This window comes from Rhinolophus sinicus, linkage group LG15, assembly GCF_036562045.2.
Source record: "Rhinolophus sinicus isolate RSC01 linkage group LG15, ASM3656204v1, whole genome shotgun sequence".
NCBI classification, from domain to species: Eukaryota; Metazoa; Chordata; class Mammalia; order Chiroptera; family Rhinolophidae; genus Rhinolophus; species Rhinolophus sinicus.
The window spans coordinates 3855034-3882187 of NC_133764.1; the positions used below are offsets into that span (position 1 = coordinate 3855034).

General features: G+C 39.0%; 1 protein-coding gene and 1 pseudogene across 5 annotated transcripts in view; one reads left to right on the top strand and one right to left on the bottom strand.

The window, feature by feature from the left end:
- The window catches only part of LOC109461292 (zinc finger protein 287), a 117657-nt gene that overhangs the window by 71265 nt on the left and 19238 nt on the right, over positions 1-27154 (bottom strand). For 2 of the 5 annotated variants that reach the window (XM_074320334.1, XM_019757403.2), the window contains exon 1: positions 5141-5251. The exons of 1 other annotated variant lie outside the window; for it this stretch is intronic. The gene's annotated coding sequence lies outside the window, so the exon portion shown is untranslated. Of the gene's footprint in view, positions 1-5140; positions 5252-27154 lie in introns of those variants that run through there. 2 more of the 5 variants (XM_074320335.1, XM_074320336.1) reach the window with 1 other exon arrangement.
- Positions 109-900, top strand: LOC109461293 (synaptosomal-associated protein 23; annotated as a pseudogene).

A 27154-nucleotide genomic window follows, 5' to 3' on the forward strand; every position in this document is an offset into this window, starting at 1 on the left:
CTAGACTGGTCTCGTGGTGTCCGAGCTGCAGCGGCCGGAGAGGGGTGGCCGGAACTGCTTGAACATCCACATTTCAGCTTCTGTGCCTATCAAGAGTTCTAATTCACCATGGATAATCTATCACCAGAAGAAATTCAGTTGAGAGCTCACCAGGCTACTGATGAGTCTCTACAAAGCACAAGAAGAACCTTGGGTTTAGCCATTGAGTCTCAGGATGCAGGAATCAAGACTATTTACTACGCTGGATGAACAAGGGGAACAACTAAACTGCATAGAAGAAGGCATGGACTAAATAAATAAAGACACGAAAGAGACAGAGAAGACTTTAACAGAACTCAACAAGTGCTGTGGCCTTTGTGTCTGCCCATGTAATAGGACAAAGAACTTTGAGGCTGGTAAGGCCTATAAGGCAATGGGGAGATGGTGGAGACAACTCTTCTAGCAATGTAGTATCTAAGCAGCCAGACCGAGTGACAAATGGTCTGCCTCAGCAAGCAACCACAGGAGCAGCCAGCAGTGGATGCATTAATTGTACAATTAATGATGCCAGGGAAGATGAAATGGAAGAGAACCTGATTCAAGTAGGAAATATCCTAGGAAATCTGAAAAATACGGCCCTGGACATGGGCAATGGAATTGAGGCTTAAAATCGAAAAATAGAGAGGATCACAGAAAAGGCAGACACCAACAAAGATTGTATTGACAAGCCAATGGCAGAGCAGAGAAACTCACTGATAGCTAAAGTACTGCTGTACTTCTTCACCATGTATTCACTTGCCTAGCTTTTCCTTCAAAGTCATTGCCTTTTCAGAGTTTGAAATTTTGGTTCCACAGTCTTCTAATCTGATTATGTGGAAGAAGGGTGAGGAGTAACAATGCCCCTATTCAGATTTACCTCAAAGCAAGAATTATGTTTTAGATAGGAAAAAAGCTAGTTTCGATCTCAGGTAGTAAAATTGTTAGATTGCTTTGAGTTTCACGTAGATTTAGACTTTTAAAAAGTTAGAATTCTGTTTAACTAAAAGTGATTTGGAAAATTACACCTTTGTTTTGATTACTGAAAAAAAAAAGAAAGTTATTTTCAAGCATTCATGGAGCATTTGCTAAAAGTAATCATATGCCACAAAGACCACTGACCAAAGAAAATCTCAATCAAAAAGAAGAAATTGAATACACTACATTCTCTAATCATGATGCAGTAGAATTACAAATGTAAATGGAAGTGTGAAGGGAGGGAAAAAAAATAAACCCTCCTAAGTAGCTATTAAGGCAGAGAGAACGTTAAAATATAATTGCCAATGAATTAGAAAATAAGAGTATTACAGATTAAAAATGCATGGGTTTCAGCCAAAGCTTTAAAGAGATTAAATTTATACCCTTAATACTTTCAAGTAAAATATTTAAAAAGAATAAAGATATTAAACATTCAAATAAAGAAGAAAAATAATTAACAAGCAAGCCCTAAGGAAGAAATAACAAAGAAACTAATGAATAAGAAAACAAATAAAAACAGCTGTGAAAGGCAGGAGCTGATTCTCTAAATAATGAAATATACAAGTCACAGGTCAGTCAAAAAAGAGAAAATACCAATTAACCAAAAATAGAAATAAGAAAGGGCCTATAACAGATAAAACGTCTTAAAGCTGTATGCCAATAAAAATAAAATTTCCCAAAGGATAATTGTTTAAAAATTTTCTAAAACTGAATCAAACAGCAGAAAACTTAAGTAGGCCAATATAGCAGACTGCTAATTGCCTTCCAACATCCAGTGTCCCTTTCTATTTGACAGAGGCTGATCACAAAGCCACCCAGCTAGACATTTCTCAACCTCTTTGCAGGCGGGTGTGCCCATGTCCCTAAACTGCAACAAATGGGATCTGAATAAAAGAGATGGTATGCAACTTCCAGGTCACATCTCTAAAAGGAAGCTGTTTGCCTTACTGTTCCCTCTCTCCCATTGCAAAGTCCTGAAATGCACAATATGAGAGGGAACCAGCTTCCGTCACAAGGAGGATAAGACACCCTCGAGGCTGGTGGAGCAAAAAGATGGATAGAACCTGGGTTTCCAGATGACCTAATGGACCAGAGTTGTCTACCCCTACCTACCCTCATCACTGCCAGCCACCTACCGACTCAGACTTATTTATATGAGCGAGAAATTGTCTTTCTTGTTCAAACCACTTGGGACTCTGCTAAAGCTGCAAAATTAATTTCCTAACTAAGAGTGAGTGGTCATGAAAGAATAAATTAAAGGTATCAGGTAAGCAGGGTTTAGTTAAATCAAGAAAAAATGTGAATATCTTAACAATGTAGTTTATTCCATGACACTAGGGGGGTTTCACTAGACACAATGAAAAGATTTTGGTGTAAGAGAAATAATAAGTTTAGGGAAGAAAAAACACAGCGCAGTGTGGAGATAAGGCTTGGATAAAGAAAATAATCTGAGAGGATTCCTTATATTGAAGGTTCAAGGTTATTAATAAAAGAGGTTTTCCTTTATACCAGTGTTTCTCTACCTTTTTACAGACCATGGATTCCTTTGCAGAGCTTATGAAAATTATGGCTCTTCTCCCAGAAAACTCATACATATAATTACAGTGGTACCTTGGTTTTCGAACGTAATCTTTTCCGGAAGACCGTTCGAGTTCTGAAACGTTCGAAAAGAGCCGACAGACAGGCCTCATGTATCTCGCACTCAGCGGAAACCGCGTGACATGTTTGACTTCTGAGGCGTTTTCGAAAACTGAAGCATTTACTTCTGGGTTTACAGTGTTCGTAAACAAATGTTCGTCAACAGAGAAGTTCGAAAACCGAGGTACTACTGTAGAAGGGCCTCAAATCTGAGGATGCAAAAGCGCTCACAAGGCAAGCTTCTTAAAAAGGAAATTATGTGGCTCCATCCAAGACTTAAATCAGGGCCTCTAGGTGTGAAGCACAGAAATCTACATTTTCAACAAGTACCTTGAGAAATAGTTTTAAGATAACTCCTGAACCCCAAATTAAAGACCCTTCTTGGGGCGGCAGGTTGGCTCAGTTGGTTAGAGCACAGTGCTCATAACACCAAGGTCTCTGGTTCGATTCCCACATGGGCCAGTGAGCTGCGTCCTCCACAACTAGGTTGAAAACAATGACTTGACTTGGAGCTGATGGATCCTGAAAAAACACACTGTTCCCCAATATTCCCCAATAAAAACAAACGAACAAAAAACCCAAAAACTTACTTTCAGTATACAGGTGTTTACCTGAGTTCATGTGTATTGAGGGGTGACAGAGTATTGGGAGTTTTCCTAATTAACTTCTATGGAAAATACAATGTTTATCAAATGATAAGCAATAAACCATTAAAAAAAAGACCCTTCTTTACACACTTGAAAATCCTACTGAAATATTTTTACCAAGAGGATTCTAGAGCCCAGGCAAAGCAGTGGTCCTGCATTAGTTCCTTCAGCTGAATTTCTGCTTCACACTTGGTACTTCTTGAACTACTCTTCATCTCACAGTGCAGAAACAATACTTGTGCCAAGTTTAAATACAATTTAAAACAATAACTGAAACTGTTCTAACAAATATTAACAATGACTATATATCAACACCAATGGATCTTAACTTTTGGGGGATCCGTCTGAGAATCTGACCTTGTCCACAGAATAATGCACATGCATATATGATGCTGCACATTATTTCAGGGAGTTTGAAATCTGACCCCTCCCAAACCCAAACACTGACCTCCGACATTAAGAAGTCCATTTTTATAAGGTTGGAAAGAAAAGGCCTGGCTATAAGAAATAATAAAAAAAAACCTTTTTATCCAAAACAGAAAAGCAGACCTGCAGAGTGATTTAAGACTTTTTCAATTCCAAGGAATACAGTAATGGCTTTCTGCATCTTTAAAACTTATTAAGAATGATCTGAGTCACCTTTTCTTTTTAAATTTGTAAAGATTAATAAATTCCTCCTTGGTAATATGCCATGTAGATAATGCTAGACAAATATGTTTAACAACCAAACTTTAAATTAAACATTTAAAAAAAATGTTATAATCAGAATAAACAACGCGATTTAAAATTTAGTATATTCAGTTTGATCTCAATTGTGTAAAATAATGCAGAGAAAAAGACTGCAAGTGAGTAGGGCCAAACTATCCAGACCTCTGAGAACTGGGCCTATGATGTTTACCCTTTTTCTACTTTTCCATACTTTCCAAACCGACAATAAGTATCTATATATACATAGTAGTTTCCTACAGGAATAAAATTCCAGAGTGGCTGTCCACAGCCCCCAGCTTCTAATGTTGGTTTGGCTACTGTAGAAATGTGATTATAGGGAAGTCACTGAAGTACAATGAATCTGTTATTAGCAAATGAGGCATTTGCAAATTTGACATTATGCAGAGGATACCTAGGCCATTATTTCCCCAGTCATAATTTCTTAGGTATTTTTTCTGGGTGATGTGACTTTACCCAAGCCCTGTCCACCCAAGCCCTGTTCTCCCAAGCACTGCAGAAGAATTAAGGAGAAACTTCACTTGCGGTGGTTCCTAAACCATGTTCTTCCTGAGAACTTCAGTGCCATGGACCAGACAAGCATTTCCCAACCAAAGCAATGATACCATTGTCATGTCAGGGAGAGATGAGTGATCTAACAGTGATCATCTGAAATGCGGTCAAATGAGCCGGCAAGGAAAAGCCGCCTGGGTTACCCAAAGACAGGAGAACGTCCACCTGTCAAGTTACCAGATGGCCGGTTCAGAAGTCAGGATGGAGACTGTGCCTTTCTCTTTCCCTAACTGCCCTTCTCTGCCAACTTGGGGGGGGGTCCCCTCCTCCCTCCATCAAAGACGCGGGACCGGGAAGAAGGGGCAGGGCCGGTCGCTCCCCCAGCCCAGGCCCCGTGCCCGACGCTCCCGAACCCCAGCGCGGCGAGGCTGCCACGTCGGGTGCCGACCGCCTCCCGAGGCCGGCCTGGGGGCGACTGCGTAGAAGACGGGGCTGGAGACCCAGCCCCAATCGCCTCTCGGGGTGGGCGGGTCAGCTCAGGGACCGCGGAACTGGAGGGACCGGCCACGCCCCGGCCGCCGCGGGGAGCCAAGCGCCGAGGGAGGGGCGGCGGGAAAACGAGACCTGGCGCCGGGGATGAGTACCTGGCGGCCCAGCTGAGGACAACTGAGGGCACTCGCAGAGCAGGGCGGGAACGCTTCCAGCAATGGCGCCGGCTCGGCTGGGCCAGCGGCCAGCACGCCTGCACGCGTGCGCAACCGGGGCGTGGGAACTACAGTGCCCAGAGTCCTCCGCGCGGGAGCCTTTTCTTTTTCTTCTCTTTGTCTGCGTTTGTGAGGGAATTGGCTGTGTTTGTCGACAGTTTGGATGACCTGAAAATTCAAATTGAATAAACTTGTATTGAAAGACTACAACTGTGTGTAAAGCACTAACACTAGGCACTAGCGTCACAAAGAAGAATGACACAATCCTTGCCTCGGAATATTTCCCTTTAACTAAAGAAATAAAGCCATCGAGAGGTAGGCCTCCTGTAACTTAGTTAAAACCCCAGATGCCCGCCGCACAGTGGGTAGGTGTGTGTTCACGCCTTTGCATGTCTTTCATTCAAGTTCTTCACTGAAAAAATGCCTTTATTATATAGTTCCTGGGGTTTTGAACCAGAGCTTGCTTTCTTGGCTTATTCAAATAACACTAATATACAATGTAATTAATGTATTATATGATACAATTAATAAATGTGACTATATCACAATATAATATATGAATAACATCGATTATATATTAATAATGTTTATTAATATTATATAATTCTTATATGATTATTATTTTTAAAGCATGTTTTCTTTTGCCTCAATTCCATGGCTTTCATGCTCAACGGCCATATTATCCACGTCAGTCTGATAGATTCCTCAAGGGCTCTAGGGCAGCTACCCCAACAATGAGACTGTTAACATTTATACATAAAGTCACGTGTGCTCCAATGTTCATTGCAGCTTTCTTTACGGTGGCCAAGACATGGAAACAACCAAAACGTCCTTCGATAGATGAATGGATAAAGAAGTTGTGGTATATATACACAATGGAATACTATTCAGTGGTAAGAAAAGATGATATGGGAACATTTGTGACAACATGGATGGATCTTGAGAGTGTAATGCTGAGCGAAGTAAGTCAGACAGAAAAAGCAGAGAACCATGTGATTTCACTGATATGTGGTATATAAACCAAAAACAACAAAAGAAAAAGACAAACAAATGAGAAACAAAATATCATAGACACAGACAATAGTTTAGTGGTTACTCGAGGGTAAGGGGGGTGGGGGTGGGAGATGAGGGTAAGGGGGATCAGATATATGGTGATGGAAAGAGAACTGATTCTGGGTGGTGAACACACAATAGGATTTACAGATGATGTAATACAGAATTGTACACCTGAAATCTATGTAATTTTACTAACAATTGTCACCCCAATAAATTAAAAACACACACACACAGACACACAAAAACAAAAAAAAAACACCCAATGAGACTGTTTCCTCTCTAACCCATTCCTATTCTGTGTGCCTTGGATTGTCTGCTGCTTTGATCGTGTATGAGGCCCATACAGGCTCAGTCCCCTCCAGATGGGGATCTGCAGGGAAATATAAAGCTCAGTGAAACTGAACACAGGGCAAAACTGGGCTCTTGAGATGTCAAAGAGCCAATGGATAACTTTGGGCATAACCCAGTGACCTACGAACTATCAGAGGGGAAATGCAAGTGGAAAATCAAACTCCTGGAGATAACAAATACAATATCTGAAATGAAAAATATACTGGATTGGATTGGATTGGATTAAGAAGAGCAGATTAGACACTGAAAAAGAAAAGATTAGTGAAGTCAGAGACATACTCGTACAACGAGAAACTGTCCAAAATAAAACAGGAAGAAAAAAGATGGAGATGAACGGAGCACCAGTGAGTTATGGAACAATAGTAAGTAACCTAACTATGCATAATTAGAATTCCAGAAGGAGAGGAGAGAGTGAGGGAGTAGAAAAACACTTGAAGAAATAATGACTAAATATTTTCAAAATTTGATGAAACTTCTAAACCCACAGATCCAATGAAATGAAAAGACATGAAGAAAACCACACCAAGGGACATCATAATCAACTGATACAAATCAGCAATAAAGAACAATCTTAAAAAACAGAGGATCTAAGAAAATGTATGTACTGGGGAACAAAGAGAATTACTTCTTACAGAAAATAAAAAAAGTAAGCCAGAAGACAATGGAGCAACACTTTTAAAGTACTGAAAGAAAAAAAAACAGCCTATTAGACCAGAAATTTATACCATTCAAAATATTTTTATAAATGAAGGTGACCTTGTAGCAGGATAAGATGGAGTAAACACAATTTTCCCTATGCTTGCCACTAAGTACAGCTAAACCCCTCAATGTTATATATAAAACAAGTGTAAGAAGACTTAAAATCGGACAGAAGGCAGTCCAGGTAGGGACCTTGCAACTTGAGGAAAGATATAGTGGTGAGTCGCCTGGTGAGTCGCCTTGGGTTTCTTTGTCCTCATAATACCCTGGCCTGGGTGCTGGAGAAGCTGGCAACCTAAAAAAATGTTAATCAGTGCAGAGTTTTTAAAAGCCTCAAGAAAAGCCTGCCCTCTCCAGCCAAAGGACCAAGAAAAAGGCAGCCTAGTACAACAGAAAAATTTAAAGAAAATAACTACTTTAGCCAAACACTACAGACAAAACTGGTCCCACTTCATTCCCATCAGCAAAGGCTGAGTAAGGAATGTAGACTTCTGCCCTTATCTGAGTATAATGAGGTGCCCCTCTGTCCCTACAGGGGTGGTGTCAGAGAAGGCTGTGTAGGGAGCTGGGACTTTCATTCACATCTGGTAGTATTAAGCCTCCCCACACACAATGTCAGTGGCAGCCATTTGGAAGAAGCAATAGAATGCCTCTCCCTTCCTGACAAAGTATTGTCAGTGGTGGTGGTCTAGTGGGGAGCTGAAATTCTACCCCTGCCCAGGAGTAACAAGAAATTGTCCTCCCCAGAGCTGTCAATAAAGGCTGAGTAACCTGGACTCTGTCCCCACCAAACAATAACCAGGTGGTGGTGACCTTCCTTCTCTCATCAGAATGGTGTCAGAGAAGGCCTGCTAAAACATAAAATTTAAATAAAAATCAAGAGTATCATAAGATAATTCTCAAAGTGTTTCTAAGTTTGGCAAAAGATATAAATCTGCAGATTGAAGAAGCAAAGAAAATGCCAAGAAATCCAGTTTAAGCAGATAATCAAACTCCTGAGAACTAAAGATGAAGAATCCTGGAAGCAGGAAGAGAGAAAGGAGACCAAACCAGTAAAAGAAAAACAATTCAAATGATAGTGGATTTCTCATCAGAAACCATGGAAGCCAGGAGGTGGGACAACATTTTTCAAGTGCTGAAAGAAAGTGACTGTCAACCCAGGTTATGAGTTTTATCAATAGCAATGCAGCAAAAATTCTTCCTGTAATGTCTCTGCCTTTGTACTGTAATTTAAAGATACATGGGAACAAGAAAATACATTGCTTATATAAATTGTGCTAAAATTCTCCCTGGCGATGAACCAAAACTATTTGATGATAATATTCAATAATGTAAAGCAGGAAAACTGTAAGAGAAGCCAAAAGTGAAAAAACAAGAAGCAGCATGCGTTAAAATATATGATCTAGCCAATATATATACATATATATACACATATACATATATATATGCACATACACACACACACACATATATATATAAATATATAAATCCTTAGTATGCAGTGTGTAGTCAAGTGCTTTCTGATTACAATGGCAACAGAAATCCTGACCACAAGGCTGATGATTATGGACATTCTTTAGAATCAGTAACAAATCATGTATAGTTAAGGAGTAAACTGCCTTGTTAGCATCAATATAAATTTCCTTTCTTTCATTCATGTAATTATTTCCCTTTTCTCATAAACCCCTTGCCTTCACCCCATAGGTGGAACATAATTTGGGTTTCTGCCTGAATCTATGCCCCCCAGATGGCAATTCTTTTTTGATCCCAAATGAACACTTGTTGCCTATCATTTTGGCTTTTTATTTTTAGGTTAACACAAACAACTAAATATATCCCCAAAACATGGATGATCATTTTATATGTTTACTTAAGTACTCTTGGGAAAGGGGTTACATCAAATACTGAAACATCTGAAAAACTGGCTTTAATATAGTTTCTCCAGAAGTTGTTCCTCTCAGGAAGCTGCTTTTACTTTTTCTTCCTCCCAAATAAAATAACTTCCCTGCCCCAAATTTCATCAGGAAAGAAGGCTCTGCTGTCCTCATTCAATACTTCCTCTTTAACATTATCTACTTATATATAAGCCATTTAAGAAGGTGGGTGTTCAACGATTGACAACAAAAACAAAAACCTGGGACATCAATGCAGTTACCTAGTGTCCTTCAAACCTACTCTCGGTGACCTTCAATCGAATTTTCTATGTTACACTAAAAAGAGAGGAGCTGACATTCTGGTAGGTTGAGAGTTTAGTGGAAATAGTATCTTCATATACTTATAGTGGCAGTGTAAGGTGCTGCAACTATTTTGAAAGATAGGTTTAAATATGTCATAAAAATCACATGTTTAACAGGTATTTTTATTCCTGAGTCCCTATCTTCAGAAAACAATGGATGAAAATGACCAAAACATAGTAAGATGTATATGCACAAAGCTATCTATTAATATTTAATGAATCCATGCTATCCATTAGTGAAAAACTAGAATGAAGCAAAACATTCAACAGGATAATAAACAAATTTAAAGAATTAACTCAGAAATAATATTTATTAAGTAATTTTTAAATTTTCAATTACAGTTGATATACAATATTATATTAGTTTCAGGTGTACAACACAAGTAGTGATTAGACATTTATATAACTTACAAAGTGATCACCCTAATAAGTATAGTACCCATCTGACACCGTAAATAGTTATTATAATATTATTGACTATATTCCCTATGCTGTACTTTACATCCCCATGATTGTTTTTATAACTGGCAATTTGCACATCTTAATCCCTTCCCCCTTTTTTACCCAGTCTCCCAACTGTACCACACAATCACATTATTGACTATAGTTCTATGCTATATATTACATCCCAGGAATTGTTTTCTATCTGGAAATTTGAACCTTTTATTCTTCTTTATTTTTTCCCTCCTTTAAAATTTTTCAATTAGAGTTGCATTCAATATTATTTTATATTAATTTCAGGTGTACAGCATAGTGATTAGACATTTATATATAAATTATATAAATGATCAAGAAGTGATTCCCCTGACTAGTACCCATCTGGCACTATACATGGTTATTACCATATTATTGATTATATTCCCTATACTTTACATCCCCATGACTATTTTGTAACTACCAATTTGTATTTCTCAATCCCCTCACATTTTTCACCCTGCCCCCAACCTCCATCCCATTTAATACTCTGATAGATCTAGTGCCCATCTGTTATTACAATATTATTAATTATATTCCTTGTGCTATACACTACATCCCCTCTGTGTAACAACCAATTTGTACATCTTAATCCTTATGCCCAACTGCCCCTCCCATCTGGCAACCATCAATATGTTTTCTGTATCCATGAGTTTGTTTCTGTTTCATGTGTTTATTTTGCGCTTTAGATTCCACTTATAAGTGAAATCCCATGAAATTTGTCTTTCATTGTCTGACTTACTACTACACTCATCACAATACCCTCTAAGTCCAACCATGTTGTTGCAGATGGCAAGATTTCATTCTTTTTTACGGCTGAGTAGTATTCCATCGTACATATGTACCACCTCTTCTTTATCCATTCATCCATTCAGGCACACCCAGGTTGCCTTCATAACTTGGCTTATGTAAATAATGCTGCAATGAATATATGGATGCACATGTCCCTACAAAGTAGCATTTTGGGTTTGTTCAAATAAATACCCAGAAGTGGGATTACTAGGTCCCTCTTTGCCTCTTGTTATAGTCTTTGTTTTAAAGTCTACTTTGTCTGGTATAAATATGGCTACTCCAGCTTTTTGTTTGTGTGTTTGTTCCCATTTTCATGAAATATCTTTTTTCGTCCCTTTACTTACAGTCTCTGCGTGTCTTTCAATCTGAAGTGGACCTCTCTCTCAACATATAAGTTAGACATTTACACCACTCACAAAGTATAACCTCCCTCTCCAACTACCCTTCTGACATACAATATTATTCTACTTCAGCTTCAATTGTACAGCACAGTGGTCAGGCATCTACACAGCCTATGAAGTGATCCCCTTGAAAAGTCCAGTGCCCGTCTGGCACCTTACGTAATCTTTACATTATTGATTATACTTCCCATACTGTATTTCATATCCTCATGACTATATTGTGACTACTAATTTGCACTTTCTAATCCCTTCACCTTCTCCCATCCCCTCCCCATCCCATCTAGCAACCAACAGCTTTTTTTTCCTATATCTCTGAGTCTATTTCTGTTTTGTTTGCTCATTTATTCTGTTCTTTAGATTCCACATGGTATTTGTCTTCTCAGTCTGAGTATTTCACTTAGCATAATATTTTCAAGGTCCATCCATGTTGCAAATGGTTAGATTTCATTCTTTTTTATGGCTAAGTAATATTCCATTGTATAAATGTACCACAGTTTCTTTATCCAATTGTCTATCGATGGGCATTTTGGTTGTTTCCAAATCTTGGCTATTGTGAATAGCACTGCAATAAACATAGGGGTGCATATATTTTTTCAAACTAGTGTGGTGGATTTCTTTGGACAGATATCCACGAGTGGAATTGCTGGATCATATGGTTGTTCCATTTTCAATTTTTTGAGGTACTTCCATACTGTTTTCCATAGTGGCTGCACCAACCTGCAATCCCACTAACAGTGCACGAGGGTTCCCTCTTCTCCACATCCTCATCAACACTTGTTTGTTGACTTATTGATGATTGCCATTCTGACAGAAGTGAGGTGGTATCACACTGTGGTTTTTATTTGCATTTCTCTAATGATTAGTGACGTTGAGCAGTTTTTTCATATGTCTGTTGGCCATCTGTATGTCCTCTTTAGAGAAACGTCTCTTCATGTCCTCTGCCCATTTTGTAATAGGGTTGTTTGGTTTTTTGGTATTGAGTTGTATGAGTCTTTTTAAATAAATTTTGGATATTAACCACTTGACAGATGTATTATTGGCAAATATCTTCTCTGACTTGGTAGGATGCCTTTTTGTTTTATTGATGGTTTCCTTTGCTGTGAAAAAACTTTTTAGTTTGATGTAGTCCCACGTTTATTTTTCCTTTTGCTTCCCTTGCCTGAGGACATATATAAGTAAATATTACTAAGGGTAATGTCTGTGAATTTACTTCCTATATTTTCTTCTAGGAGTTTTATGGTTTTGAGTCTTAATTTAAGTCTTTAATCCATTTTGAATTTATTCTTGTATATGGTATAAGAAGGTGGTCTGGTTTCATTTTTTTTTTTTTTCATGTATCTGTCCAGTTGTCCCAGTCTATTTACCATTTATTAAATAGACTGTCTTTACCCTAATGTAAATTCTTGCTTCCATGGTCATAGATTAAATGATTATATAGGTATGGATTTATTTCTGGGCTCTCTCTTCTGTTCCATTGATCTATGTGTCTGTTTTTATACCAATACCATGCTGTTTTGATTACTATTGCCTTGTAGTATGATTTGATGTCAGGCAGCATGATACCTCCCACTTTGTTCTTATTGCTGAAGATTGTCGTGGCTATTTGGGGTCTTTTATAGTTCCATATAAATTTTAGGATTATTTGTTCTAGTTCTATGAAAAATGTTGTTGGTAATTTGATAGGGATTGCATTGAATTTATATATTGCCTTAGGTAATATGGACATTTTAACTATATTAATTCTTCCTATCCATGAGCATGGTATAGGTATCCATTTATTTGTGTCTTCTTTAATTTCTCTCTTCAATGTCTTATAATTTTCTGAGTATACGTCTTTTACTTCCTTGGTTAAACTTATTCCTAAGTGTTTTATTGTTTTTGAGGCAGTTGTAAATGAGATTTTTAAAAAAATTTCTCCTTCTGATAGTTTGTTATTGATGTATATAAATACAACTAATTTCTGAATATTAATTTTGTATCCTGCTACTTTACTAAATTCAATTATCAGTTCTAATAGTTTTTTGGTGGGATCTTTGGGTCTCTCTCTCAATATAGCATCATGTCATCTGCATATAATGACAATTTTACTTCCTCCTTTCCAATTTGAATGCCTTTTATTTCTTTTTCTTGCCTGATTGCTGTGGCTAGAACTTCCAGCACTATGTTAAATAAAAGTGGTGAACGTGGGCATCTTTGTCTTGTTCCTGATCTTAAGAGGAATGGTTTTAGCTTTTCCCCATTGAGTATGATGTTAGCTGTGGGTTTATTGTATATGGCCTTTATTATGTTGAGATATGATCCCTCTATTCCCACTTTGCTAAGAGTTTTTTTTTTTTAATCATAAATGGATGTTGGATTGAAGTGGATCTCTTGTAGGTAGCATATGTATGGGTCTTGTTTTCTTATCCATTCAGCCACCCTATGTCTTTTGATTGGAGTATTTAATCCATTTACATTTAAAGTAATTAGTGATACGTATGTAGCTATTGCCATTTTGTTATTCATATTTTTTATCTTTTTTTTCTTCCTAAAGAAATCCCTTTGATATTTCTTGTAATGCTGGTTTGGTGGTGATGAACTTGTTTAACTTTTTCTTGTCTACGAAGCTCTTTTAAAAAAATTTTTAAAAAGATCTTTATTAAAATATAACTACCATACAATACTGTTAATTTCAAGAGTACACAATAGTTATTCAACATTTATACACTTAAAGAAGTGATCACCATGATAAGTCCAGCAACCATCTGACACCATACAACACTATCACAATATTATTGACTATTCCATATGCTGTGTAGTACAGCCCCATGACTTATTTGTTTTATACCTGAAAATTTGAACCTTGTTCCCCTTCACCTTACTCCCTTTTTAATTTTTCAATCACAGTTGAGATTCACTAGTATTTTATATTAATTTCAAGTGTACAGCATAGTAGTTAGACATTTCTATAATTTAAGAAGTGATCCCCTGTCACTATGCTTAGTTATTGCATATGTGTGTCCCTTGTGTGGGTGTTTGTGCCCTCCTTTTGTAGTTGAGCCTTGATTGATGCTGGCACATCAGTGTGTGTGATTGACCCTCATGCTGTCTCGGTGTGAGGATTGGCCATGACCACAGCATATAAGCTGCTGTGTGGAGGCTGACCCCATGGAGTGGGATTTGCCCCAGTGGGCTTTGGTGTCTGCTGAGACTGCCTTTTGGATATGCCACATATGGGGCTAATCAAGTGGTGCTCTGAAGTCAGTCTCTATGTGTACTGGTTCTGGGGCCTCTGGGGAGGGGTTCCTGTGCAGGGTAAAGTCAGCTGCTGCCTGTGACCTGCTTGGGGCTACCTGATAGGAGCTCTAAGGCTGTCCATGGTTGGTGGTTGCCTGTGCTTAACCTGGAGGCACTGGGAGAGGTCACATTGTGAACCAAGGCTGGCTGCCACCACTACTGGTTCTAGGGCAGCTAATCAACAAGCCTAGGGCACCCTGAGGCCTGCCACTGCCTATAAGGATAACTGCTGAAAGAACATCTGGTATGTGAATTGGGTGAGGCAGGGTCTCAGGGAGTTAGCAGGGCGGGCCAGTGGTGTGCACCAGGCTAATGCAGATTCAGATTATACTGTGTGTGGGGAGCACTCAACACAAGAAAGTTGGCACCCACCCACTGGCTGCATGGGAGAAGGGCCCAACACAGGGACAATGGTGGCTGTCCCTTCAGCCCTCACCCTGAAGTCACACAACTCATTCTCTCCCTGTATGTCTCTGGTGCCTCCCAAGCTGCTGTCCCTCTGTCAAAGCCCAGGGTGAGTACCTGGGAGCAAGTGAGTCTGTGCACCAGCCATTTAAGAGGACGCTTGGGTTTCCTGTAGCCTTCTGTCTCACCCAGATGGACAGAATCCCTGCTGATTTCCACAGCCAGATATTGTGGGGGCTCCTCTTCCCTGTACCAGTGCTGCAGGCTGGGGAGCCTGGTATAGGCCTGTGACCCTTCACTTTTCAGGGGAGACCTCTGTGGATGAGATATGCCTTTTGATTCTCACCTGCCACATGCGGGTGTGGGGCAAGCCTGTTTTGTGTCTCTGCCTCTCCTACCAGTCTCCAGGTGGCTTTCTCTATATGTCCGTAGTTGTAGAGCTTTAGTTCAACTAGACTTCAGGTGATTCTCAATAATGGTTGTTCTGTGGTTTAATTGTAATTGATGTGGTCCTGAGAGGAGGTGAGACCCACATTTACCTCCTCCGCAATCTTGACTGGAAATCTCTGCATAGTTCTTTATCTCTCCTTCGATTCTAAATGATAACTTTGCTGGGTAGAGTAGTCTTGATCATAGGTCCTTGCTTTTCATCACACTGAATATTTTGTGCCAAATCTTCTGGCCTGCAAAGTTTCTGTTGAGAAATCAATTGACAGTCTTATTGGAGATGCCTTGTAGGTAACCAACTGCTTTTCTCCTGCTGTTTTTAAGATTCTGTTTTTGTCTTTAACCTTTGGCATTTTCATTATGATATGTCTTGGTGTGGGCCTTTTTGAGTTCATCTGTTGTGGGACTCAGCACTCTCTGGACTTGTATGCCTATTTTCTTAGCCAGGTTAGGGAAGTTTTCCATCATTATTTCTTTGGCTAGGTTCTCAGTTCCTTGCTCATTTTCTCCTTCTGGTACCCCGATGATGTGATTGCTGGTATGCTTGACTTTGTCCCAAAAGTCCCTTAAACTATTCTCATTTTTAAAATTCTTTTTTCTGTTCTGACTGAATGTTTTATGCTACCTTGTCTTCCATATCACTGATTTGATCCTCTTCTTCATCTAATCTGCTGCTGATTCCCTCTAGTGTAGTCTTTATTTCAGTTATTTTATTCTGTATTTCTAACTCGTTCTTTATTATGGTTGCTAGGTGCTTTTTACTGCTCACTGTCTCTTTGCTGAAGTTCTCACTAAATTCCTTGAGCATCCATATAACCCATGTTTTGAACTCTGTCTCTGATAAATTGCTTGACTCCCTTTCATTTAGTTCTTTTTCTGGAGTTTTCTCCTGTTCTTTCTTTTGTCTCCTCACTTTGGCTGTCTCTCTGTGTTTGATTCAATGTGTTAGGTAGATCTGCTATGTCTCCCAGTCTTGGCAGGGTGGCTTTATGTAGTAAGTTTCATGTGGGGCCCCATGTCTAAGTCTCCCTGATCACCTTATCCAGGTGCTCCAGAAGTGTTCCTTGTGTGGGTTGTGTGTGCCCTCCTGTTGTAGTTGAGCCTTGGTTGCTGTTTGCATGTCAATGGGAGAGATTGACCCTCGGGCTTATTGGTTGTGAGGACTGGCTGTGACTACAGTGGGGGAGCTGTGGTGCAAAGGCTGACCTACAGAGCAGGGTTTGCATTAGCAGGGCTCTGGTGCCTTCCCAGTCTTCCCTTTGGCTGTGTCATCCTTGGACATGGCTGGGTGATGCTCCCACCCAGTCTGAAGCTGGCCACTGGGCTTTCCAGCCCTGGGGCCTCCTGGGAGGGGACCTGCTGCAGGCCAAGTTGAGCTGCAGTTTGTGCCCTGCCCAGGGCAACCTGGCATGAGCCACAAAGCAATCCAAAGATGGCCACCACCCACGCTGTGCTTTGAGGTGCCTTTAGAGTCCAAGCCATGAATCAAGACTGGTTGTCACCAGTACCAGGCGTAGGGCCACTCAGCCAGAGGTACACGACATGCCAAAGGCAGATGCTGCTTGTTTGGGTTTTGTGAACCTTTCAGAGATTTTAGGAAAGTCCACAGCATGAGCCAAGGCAGGCCATTTATACAGAAAAGCCACTGGAAGCGGCTTGGGGGTGCCCAAAAATTAAGTGGGGTGGGGTCTCAGGGAATAAGCAGGGTGGGGCAGATGAAAGGTGATAGCCAGTTTGATGGAGATGCAGATACGGTGTCTGCCTGCTTCTGCATGCAGGGATGGGGAGGACTCAACAAAGAAACAATGGCTTCCTTCAGCTCCTTCATCTGGGAGAAAGCTGCCCCTCCAGCCCCCACCCTGATGCTAGACAATTCAGTTCCTCCCTGTAAGTTCCTGGTGCCTTTTGAGTTGCTGCCCCAGTGCTTGAGCTCAGAGCGAGTGAGTCCAGTCAGGAATAAGTCCGTGTGCAGGCCTCTTAAGAGGAGAACTTAAGACTGCAGCTGTTACTGTCTCACTAAGCCAAAATCTCTACTGGTTTTTATAGCCAGAAGTCATGGGGACTTCTCTCCCTGGCACTAGAACCCTGAGCTGGGGAGCCTGGTCTGGGATTGGGACCCCCTCGCTCTTCTGCAGCTGAGATATCCCTCCTGATTTTTAATGGTCACATGTGGTTGTGGGATCATCCCATTCCTTGTCTTTGCCTCTCCTACCAGTCTTGATGTGGCTTCTTCTTTATATCCTTAGTTATAGGACTTCTGTTCAGCTAGACTTCAGTTGGTTTCCCAGGTTAATTGTTCTATAATTTAGTTGTAATTTTAATGTGGTCAGGGAGGAGGCAAGCACAGCATTTACGTATCCTGCCATCTTGACTGGAACCCCCTACTTTGAGGTATCTTCTAAGAAATTGGACTCTATATCAGATGACTCCTCTTGTTGTCTTGCTGTCTGCTTAAGAAGTTCATGTTTCTAGGATTTTTCCAGAAAATGGGATACTCATAGCATTATTTATAAGTTTTGCTATTCTTGTCCCCTAAGATTTTTTCTGCTTTAGAAATTTGCTCAGATCAGATCTCTGTTGGGGAGAGGATGGGGGCTCAACCTATTCTCTGATGTATGACAGAAGTCAGAAACTGGTTTGTTTGTATGTGACTTCATACAACTCCAAGAAATGTCTCATATCCAACAAAAAGGGAAACAGTCTTATAAACCTGCACACGTGAGATTTTGTATGTTTACTTTTGACCTGTGGCTAAATTATATATTAATTGCATTGAATTATACTTGTGACAAACTTTTTGTTATCAACAATTGTGTTGCTCTGTAGTTAGCTTATACGTAATTTCCAAAGGACTTCAGTTAACTTTAAGACCTAGAACTGATAATAAAATGAATTAATTGTATTTTTTACCTCGAGCACATGCACACACTCATGCACATTGTTGATCTGTTGACTCAGCTCACTGACATGAAGCAGAAGCTGGACCTGCAGTTGCTTTGCCTTCCCCTGGGTTTTTCCTTTAGTTGCTCTGATTCCTGGGTTATAGCCTGTTTAACTCCATGACAAAGGATCCTGGCTTCGGCAGGACATCTCAGTCACCAAGGTCAGAGGCATCAAGAATGGACTCAGGGTTTCAGTCCATCTGTATGAGGTCCTGGCTTGTGCTCCTGGGGTCCCAGCCTGTTTGTGATCCTCCCTATTTACTGACTGTGGACTTCAAGCATCAGACATAGAGACAGCTTTGCAGAGGCGTTACTCAGCCCCACAGTTCCCAGAGCAGGTCTCTTTTCAGACAGTAACCAGGCCGCCCCAGGAGAGGATCCATGACTTTCTGGCTGACACAGATTTCCCATTACATCCAGGAAGGGTCATTGCTGGGATCCTGGGAATCATGTGCCTTGTCTTGATGGCCACAATGGTGACCATGATAGTCATAGTTATTCTCTCTATGCAATACTGGAACATAAAAATTATTTTCTGATAATGAGATCATAGAAAACAAGAAAGAAAACCCTGAAGTGAGAATTTGATGGCCTGTGCTTCTAAGAAATCTAATGTTTTACATAGATAATGAAGAATAAATTACTTTTCTGAAGTCTCCATCAATTGTTATGGATTAGACTCTTCTGTGAAAGCAGTTTCATTGATATGTGTGGATAACTAGCTCAACTTTCACCTAAAAGATTACAGATTGAGCTGACTATAAGCATAAATGTGTTAAATCAAATAGTGTGGATCTACAAAAGTATATACGTTTGTAAATATAAGCTCCATAGTTGAAATGTTTAAGTTTGGAGTCCTTTAGGTAACCACTTTTCATGAAATGGAAATAATATTAAGATTGCAAAGTCTTATTATAATTTACATTATTTGTCCTAGCAGCAAAAATGTATTCAAAAGCATTTATTGAAGTACAACATACGTACCAAAAAGCACAGAAATCACAACTCTACTACTCAATGACTTATCACAAAGTGAGTACACCTTTTGTGTACTCACTTAGTAACTGAAACACGATTCAAGAAAATAAAACAAAACTATCAATGCAGAAGCTCGTCTCCTGATAGTCTCCAACCACTACCTAATTCCATCTTGCCAAAGCTAACAATCATCTAGTTTTTAACACCACAGATTAGTATTGCCTGTTTTTATAAATTTGTGTATTTAGAACCATACAGTAAGAATTATTCTGTTATCTGGCTTCTTTTCCTTAGCATTGTATTTGTGACATTGATCCATGTGGTTTCAAGGAGTAACCCATTCATTTCCACTGATCTGTAGTATTCTTTGTATGAATAAACCACATTTACAAATTCTGCTGTTGAAGGACTTTTGGTTTATTTCCAGTTTGGTGCTATTAGCGATAATGCAACTATGGCCATTGTTGTTAGTTTCTTTTGGTGCACATGGAGATATTTTAGTTAAGTATGGACATGCAACTAAAATAGCTTGGTCATAGTGACTTCATAGGTTCAAACCTAATAAATGTCACTGAAATGTTTTCCAAAGACATTTGACCAATATGCAATTCAACCACCAGTTTAAGAGAGTTCTAATTGTGATATATCTTCTCTTCTTGTCTTGATGCCCACAGTAGAAACCATGATAGCTGTAGTTATTCCCTCTATGTAGTACTAGGAATTACTTGATTGTGTCATTCTTCTCATTTTAGCTGTTCTGGTTAGTAGGTGGTTGTATTTCACCTTGATTCATTTTGATTTTTAAATTATTAAAAGGCCTGAGCACATTTTTTATATGTTTATTAAAAATTTATATATGGGCCCAGCACATTTCCCTCATGCATACATTTTTAATAAACACATATAAAAATGTACTTATTACCATATGACCCAGCAATCCCTCTTCTGGATACCTATCCCAAAAATCTGAAAACATTTATCCATAAAGATATATGCACCCCTATGTTCATTGCAACATTATTCATGTTGGGCAAGACATGGAAACAACCAAAGTATCCTTCGATAGATGACTGGATAAGGAAGATGTGGTATAAATATACAGTGGAATATTACTGAGCCATAAGAAAAGATGAAATACTGCCACTTGCGACAAAATGGATTGATCTTTAGAATATCAAGCTAAGTGAAATATGTCAGAAAAAGTCAAGAACCGAATTATTTCACTTATATGTGGGATATAAAACTGAAAAAAAAAAAAAGGAAGGAAAGAAGAAAGGAAGGAAGGAAGGAAGGAAGGAAGGAAGGAAGGAAGGAAGGAAAGAAGGGAGGAAGAAAGGAAGAAAGAGAGAAAGAAAGAAAGAAAGAAAGGAAGGAAGGAAGGAAGGAAGGAAGGAAGGAAGGAAGGAAGGAAGGAAGGAAAGAAAGAAGGAAAGCAAGAAAGAAAAAAGACACATAGACACAGACAACAGTTTAGTGGTTACCAGAGGGAAAGGGGGTGAGATAGAAAAGGGTAAAATATACAGTGATGGAAGGAGATTTGGCTTTGGGTGGTGAACACACAATGCAATATACAGATGATGTACTGTAAAATTGTACACTTGAAACCTATATAATTTTATTAATGTAACCCCAATAAATTTAATTAAAAGGCTGTTAAAATTTATATACACTGCTTTTAAGGGTCTGTGTAATTTTTTTGCACATTTTCTACTGTTCTGTTGATCTTTCAAAATGATTTTGATGAATTTTGAAAAATAGATTGAGATTGTTCAGTTAAATGTGAAATGTCTTCTCTCATTCAAAAAACAGTATTAATGGATTTTCTTTAGATAATTAGGTAAGTTTTAAATAAGACAGCAAAAAGCCATTTAACATATTTGTATTATGTATACTTTTGCTCCCCTTTTTAATATGTTATAAAAATGGGTCTAACTTTGGGTCTTGTTAATCTACTGTTTTCTTAATTTTTTTTTGAATTTGGAAATAACCTGAAACTTACAGGAGCAATGTATTAGAAGTACAAAGGATACCCATGTTCCCTTTAGTCAGATTCACTTATTGTTAACATTTTATCTTTTCTGTTTTATCATCTGTTCTCTCTATACACATAGTTTTTTTCTGAATCATTTGAGAGTAAATTGCATACATTATAATTTTTTATCCCCAAATACTTCAATGTGCATTTCTCAATAAGGATATTATTTTACACAACCATGGTATAGTTATCAACTTCAGTAAACTTAACATTTGATGCAATACTTTTATCTACTATGCTGCTTGTATTCTAGTTTTGAAAAATTGAACCAATAATGACCTTTATAGTATTTTCCCTCTTCTACAGGATCCAGTCAAGGATCATATATTTAGTTGTCATGTTGTTCTAGTCCCTTTTAATCTGGAACAAGTATTCAGTCTTCCTTTGTCTTTTTTACATTAACATTTTGGAAGAATGCAGTCCTTTTGTTTTTAATAGTCCTCATTTTGAGGTTTGTTGAGTTTCCTTGTGATTAGATTCCAGTTATGCATTCCATAACATCACATAAGTTGTGTTGTGTCCTTCTTATGGTATCACATCTGGGACACACAATGGCCATATACCCCTTGTTCATTATATTAACTCTGATCATGTAATCAAGGTTTTTCCCATATAATATGTAATTATTTAAAATTATTACTCAGAGATTTTAATACTATGCAAATATCCTACTCCTCATCAAAATTTCCCCTCTTAGATTTATCATCCATTGATGATTCTTGCCTGAACCAATCTTTATTGTGATGGCTGCAAAATGATTTTCCAGCTTCACTTTTACCAGTTTGCATTGGGCATTCTGCTGTAAGAAAGGGCCCTCTGTTCTCCCTTGTTTATTTACTTCTTATTATCATGTGAGCTTATGCACTACTTATTGGTTTAATAATTCATTACTGTCTTAATTGTTTTGGTGCTCAGATTATCCCGGATTTGGTCAGTGAGGGCTACCTGAAGACAGCTTCTTTGCCTTTGTGACCTACTCTTATCATTTTTTTTTTTTTTTTTTTGAGTACTACCTTATTTTCTGGAATAAGATATCTCAGGCTTTTCTTATAACTGCCTTCCCTCAGACCTGGAATCAGCCATTTCTCTGAGGAACCCTGGTTCCTTTTACTGGAGAATGGTGTCAGAAATCAAGATCTGAGCTCATTGTGACTTGAGGGTTTGCTTCTAGCCCCTGTAAGTGGACAGAGCTAGGAAATACATGTATGTATATACATTTGTATATACAAGTATATGTATTTTTGCCATGTTAAGAAAATGTAAAAGGGATATGTGTGGCTGAGGTCATATTATGTTTGTGAGCTTTGATCATCTGTTAAATTGCTTTTGTGTAACAGAGTTTTTTTTATCACATATGTCTCAGTTAATTACTATGGTTAGCAAAGTTGTGATTAATACGAGTGGTTGAAAGACTATATTGGAACAATAGTGGCAACAAAACTGCAGAAAAGAGTTAACATAACAAGCCTGAGATTGCTATCTTTAGAAAGGCCTACTGATAAGGGTGGCCCATGGTTGGCATCTAGGAACTTTGGCTTTAGATGGGTCCCACCCAACATTCCCAGGAATGATAAGAGCTGTCACTGTGCCTAAACTATTGGTACAATGTGGTTTGTGCTAAACACCTGCTTTCCTTCTGGAAGTCTGTGGTTCGGGTATATGCTAGAGAGAAGGTGCCTCTGTGACCAGCACCTAATAAAAACCTTGGGTACTGAGATTCCAGTGAGCTTCCTTGGTAAACAACATTTCACATGTTATCACAACTCGTTGCTGGGGAAATTTAAGCATGTCCTGTACGGGGCTCCACTGGGAGGAGACTCTTGAAAACGCAGATCTTATTTTCTCCAAAATTTGCTCTGTGACCCTTTCCCTTTACTGATTTTTCTTTGTATCCTTTCACTGTAATAAATCACAGCCATGAGTGTGACAATATTTTGAGTCCTGTGAGTCCTTTTGGCCGATCAGTGAGCCTGGGGGTCATCTTGGAGACCCCCAAACGTGTATGTAAGGGAATGGGATGTTGCTTCAGTTTTTCAAGAGAAGGAGAGTAAGTTTGTCTTAAAGTAAAAAGTCTGGTTGTTCCAGGGTGTGAAAAAAGATAGTAGAAGACAAAACTAGAATACAAAACTAGAAGACAAAAGTAGAATACAGTAAGTTTTAGAATATTTGAGGGAAACTTTACTTGTGTTTCTTTTCCTTGTGTTTTGTAATAGGTGCAAATATTAAAAAGAAGAAATAAAACATGTTAATATTTTGACAAAAGTTGGCTTGATTTTGATGGGTTTATTCATTAAATGTGTGCAAAATATTTAATCTAAATATCATATTAATGTAACATTAGAATTTAGTTATAACTTTGCTTAAGTGATAGTCTGCTCTTAACAAGAGAAAGTAAAACTTGAAACTTTGACTTATTATTTACTGTTGTTTAGGGCCAGACACTGAAGTCATTTGCTGACTTGTAAAAAAACAACAACCAAAAAAATCCTGAAAGACTGCAAATAATTTATTTTTGGTAGAAAAGACAGTCCCAAAAGTTATGGTTTTATTGCCCTCTAGCAAGAACATTGACCAGTTTTCTATATAATTTAGCATTCTTTCCTTCACTGACTAAACATACACCAGTCTCTAATATCTATCTTTGAACCAGCCTTACTAGCCTGACAGTTCTCTCATTAACGAGTTCAATAAATCTTTGACACGTTTATATATTTATGAGTCATGTTTTTAACTTTTTAAAAATGATACTTTGACACATCTTGTCTCCTAGGTTGAAGAAAACAGCAAAATGTAATGCCTCATTTTCTGTACTGGATAATGTAAACTGCTCTTATGATAAAAATGTGATAAACAAAAATGTCTAGGAATTATATACCCTATGAAATAGTTATGTGTGTGTACCTGTATCTTTAAGAGCTTTTAACTATAGCTTTGAAACCTAGACAATATGAAGAAACCTATACAGAAGGGCGGGAAAAGAAGAAAGCTTAATCTAGAGCACCGTTGTCTCTTCCCTAAATTACTGCTGTATAACCTCTGAACTTGCTCCTGGCCATCAGTTTAGCTTGTTTCCAGTCCATTCTCGACACTGCAGTTATGGTGATAGCTTAAAAATGAAAATTTGATCATGCTACTCTCACTGGCTAAAAACTATTCAAACCCCCTCCTCCCATCCATATCCATATCCTTCAGGATCCAAATTGACTTACAAGGCCCTTCAGAATCTGCCCATTGATTCTCACCACTGCTACTCTTGCTCTCTAGGCTCGAGGTATAAAGAGCTATATCACACATAACACACCATCCTCCACCTCACACATTGCTCTTTTTGCCTAGAATATCATGCCCTCCCACTTAATCTCTTCACTGTGTATTTTTCCTTGGTATTCAGGTGTAATGGCATCTTTCTGGCTTTTTAAGATGCCAGCTACTCTGACCATGAAAAGCTGTGTTGGGTGGCCTTCTTGTGCATTTCTATAGTGTCTTATGCATTGCTGTATGAGCACTTACCGTACCATATGCAATTGCCTGTACTTGGCAGTATCTCTTAGCTACGAGCAGAGGCTGTGTTTTAGTTGCCATTTTCCCCCCAGCACCTAGTATATAGTGCCTCGCAGAGTAGTTGCTCAAAACTACTTGCTGAACAATTCCAGGTGGAGACAGGGAATGACCATGGAAGCAAGTTGCTGGGAGTGAAAAGAAGTGGTCATTAAAACTGAGGAGTTCTCACAAGAAAAAAAATTTGTAAATATGTATGGTGATGGATAATAACTAGATGTATTGTGGTGATCATTTCACAATATATACAATCATCGAATTATTATGTACACCTGAAACTAATATAATGGTATATGTCAATTATATTTCAATAAAAAAACCGAGGAGTTCAAATAATTGTATGATCAGGATGTTAGAGAAGTCACCCACACGGGCTCTGACATCACTCAGGATGATACTGAGAGTGGTGCCAAAGGAGAGGAAGCCGAAAAGCTCAGTGAATACAGAGGAGTGAGCAGGGAGTCAGTAGATGATGGGAACAAGGAAGAGAAGTGGTAGCATCAGGGGCATTAGCCTTAGAGAAGGTGTTTGTACATGAGGATTGATGAGGAAGGTTTTAAAATGGCAAGGAAAGGCTGCTGTGCCATCTCCTAAACATACAATGTATAGAGAGTGAGCTTCCTCTCCTGTGACGCTGTAAAGAAGACGGTATTTCCCCACTTGAGGATGGATGGGGGCATGTGACTGTTTTGGTGAATAAAATTGTGAGTGGAAGTGAAGCATGTCCACGCAAGACCCTCTAGATGCTTCCTTTCCTTCTAGCATGGTGAAAGTAATATTTGGGATGGTGACTGCTTCATCAGCTTGGGTCCCTCAGTGACTATGATCAGGAGAACCTTCCTGCCACCCCGTTGATAGGACACACAGACAAGCACCAAGAATCGGCATTCTAGTGAACAGGCCAAGGCAGACACGGCATTATAGTGGTTTGCTCATTTCACAATCCAGTTAAGTGATGAGGAAAATCTGGGACATCCTTCTCCAATCTCTGCAGGAGAAAAATAGCACACACGACCTCCTCTTTCTTATACATTTCTCTCTTCTCAGGACTCCTACTACATCAGGACACCTGGGAGTAGATGTGGCCCAACTCCCCCACCAGCAGGCACACCTCAGAGGATTTCCCTCTCCTACTCTCAATTATGTCTAACACAGATGACAGAATGGGACTCAAATTGAGTCAGTACACATCCATGGCTCTAAATGTAAAGGAGATGGAATGAAAGACTTAGAAACTAACCAAGGGGCTAGGATCCACTCAAATCTGTCTTGTTTCTATGGAGGGCATGAGGGATCTTTGTTTTAATGCGTATGTTCATGTGCACATGAAGCCCTTTGAAATAAGATCCCTGGAAATAAAGAGCCAAGTTCTTCAACCCTTTGGGCTACCATATACCTGAGGGAAACTACAACTCCTGAAGAGGGACAAATAAGTAGAGTCATTCACGTTCACACTGCTGCTTTTCTCGCTCTACTGCTGTTCGGCTCTGTAGTGTAGAAGGCAAAATGCCCTCATTCTGCACTATCTCAGTAAGTACAGTCTTTGTCCCTTGCCTGGGTACACATAGATCCTGGGATAGTACATTTTTTAAAAATTTCCTGCTCAGCATGCTTCTTTCCTTCCCTTCTGAGAGTACTCAATTCCCTTGGCTATAGTGATTGGTTCAAGGATGGGTATGGAATCCAAGTCATTCAATCAGAACCTACCCTGCAACTTCTAATGGCACCATGGACAATAAAATACTCTTTTCTCTGCAATCAACAGCTGTCAGGATAACTCAAGCCAAAAGCTGCCAATGACCACCCTTGCCATTCTGCCTGCTTCAAAGTGGAACCAATCTGGAGGAAAACAGCTACGACAGCCAGAGAATGATCTGATGACATCTTCTGAACATCTGAATGCTGTCATATCTGAAGCCATATCTAACCTTAAACTCTCTAATCACGATAACCCTTTTGTTTAAGTTTGCCTGAAATGGGTTTTCACAAATTAATAAGAGTCCTGGATAACCCAGTAGGTTTAAGTCACTACAACATGGGATGCATGGATCATAAGACTGGGAATTGAGTTGACTATACATAATCATGTTTTCGTTATGACAAAAGTAATGTTTAATAAGATTGTGGCTGCTCTGTATCACTTTGGGAAGATAACTATTGAGGAGCAGACTCCCTGCCAACTCAGTGGACAGGTAGCACAAGTTAGCATTAAGAATTGACACTGTCGTGAGAGGTATATGCCCTTTGTGTATATACCAGAGCATGACATTGAAGAGTAGAAAATTATCATTATAACTACAACAT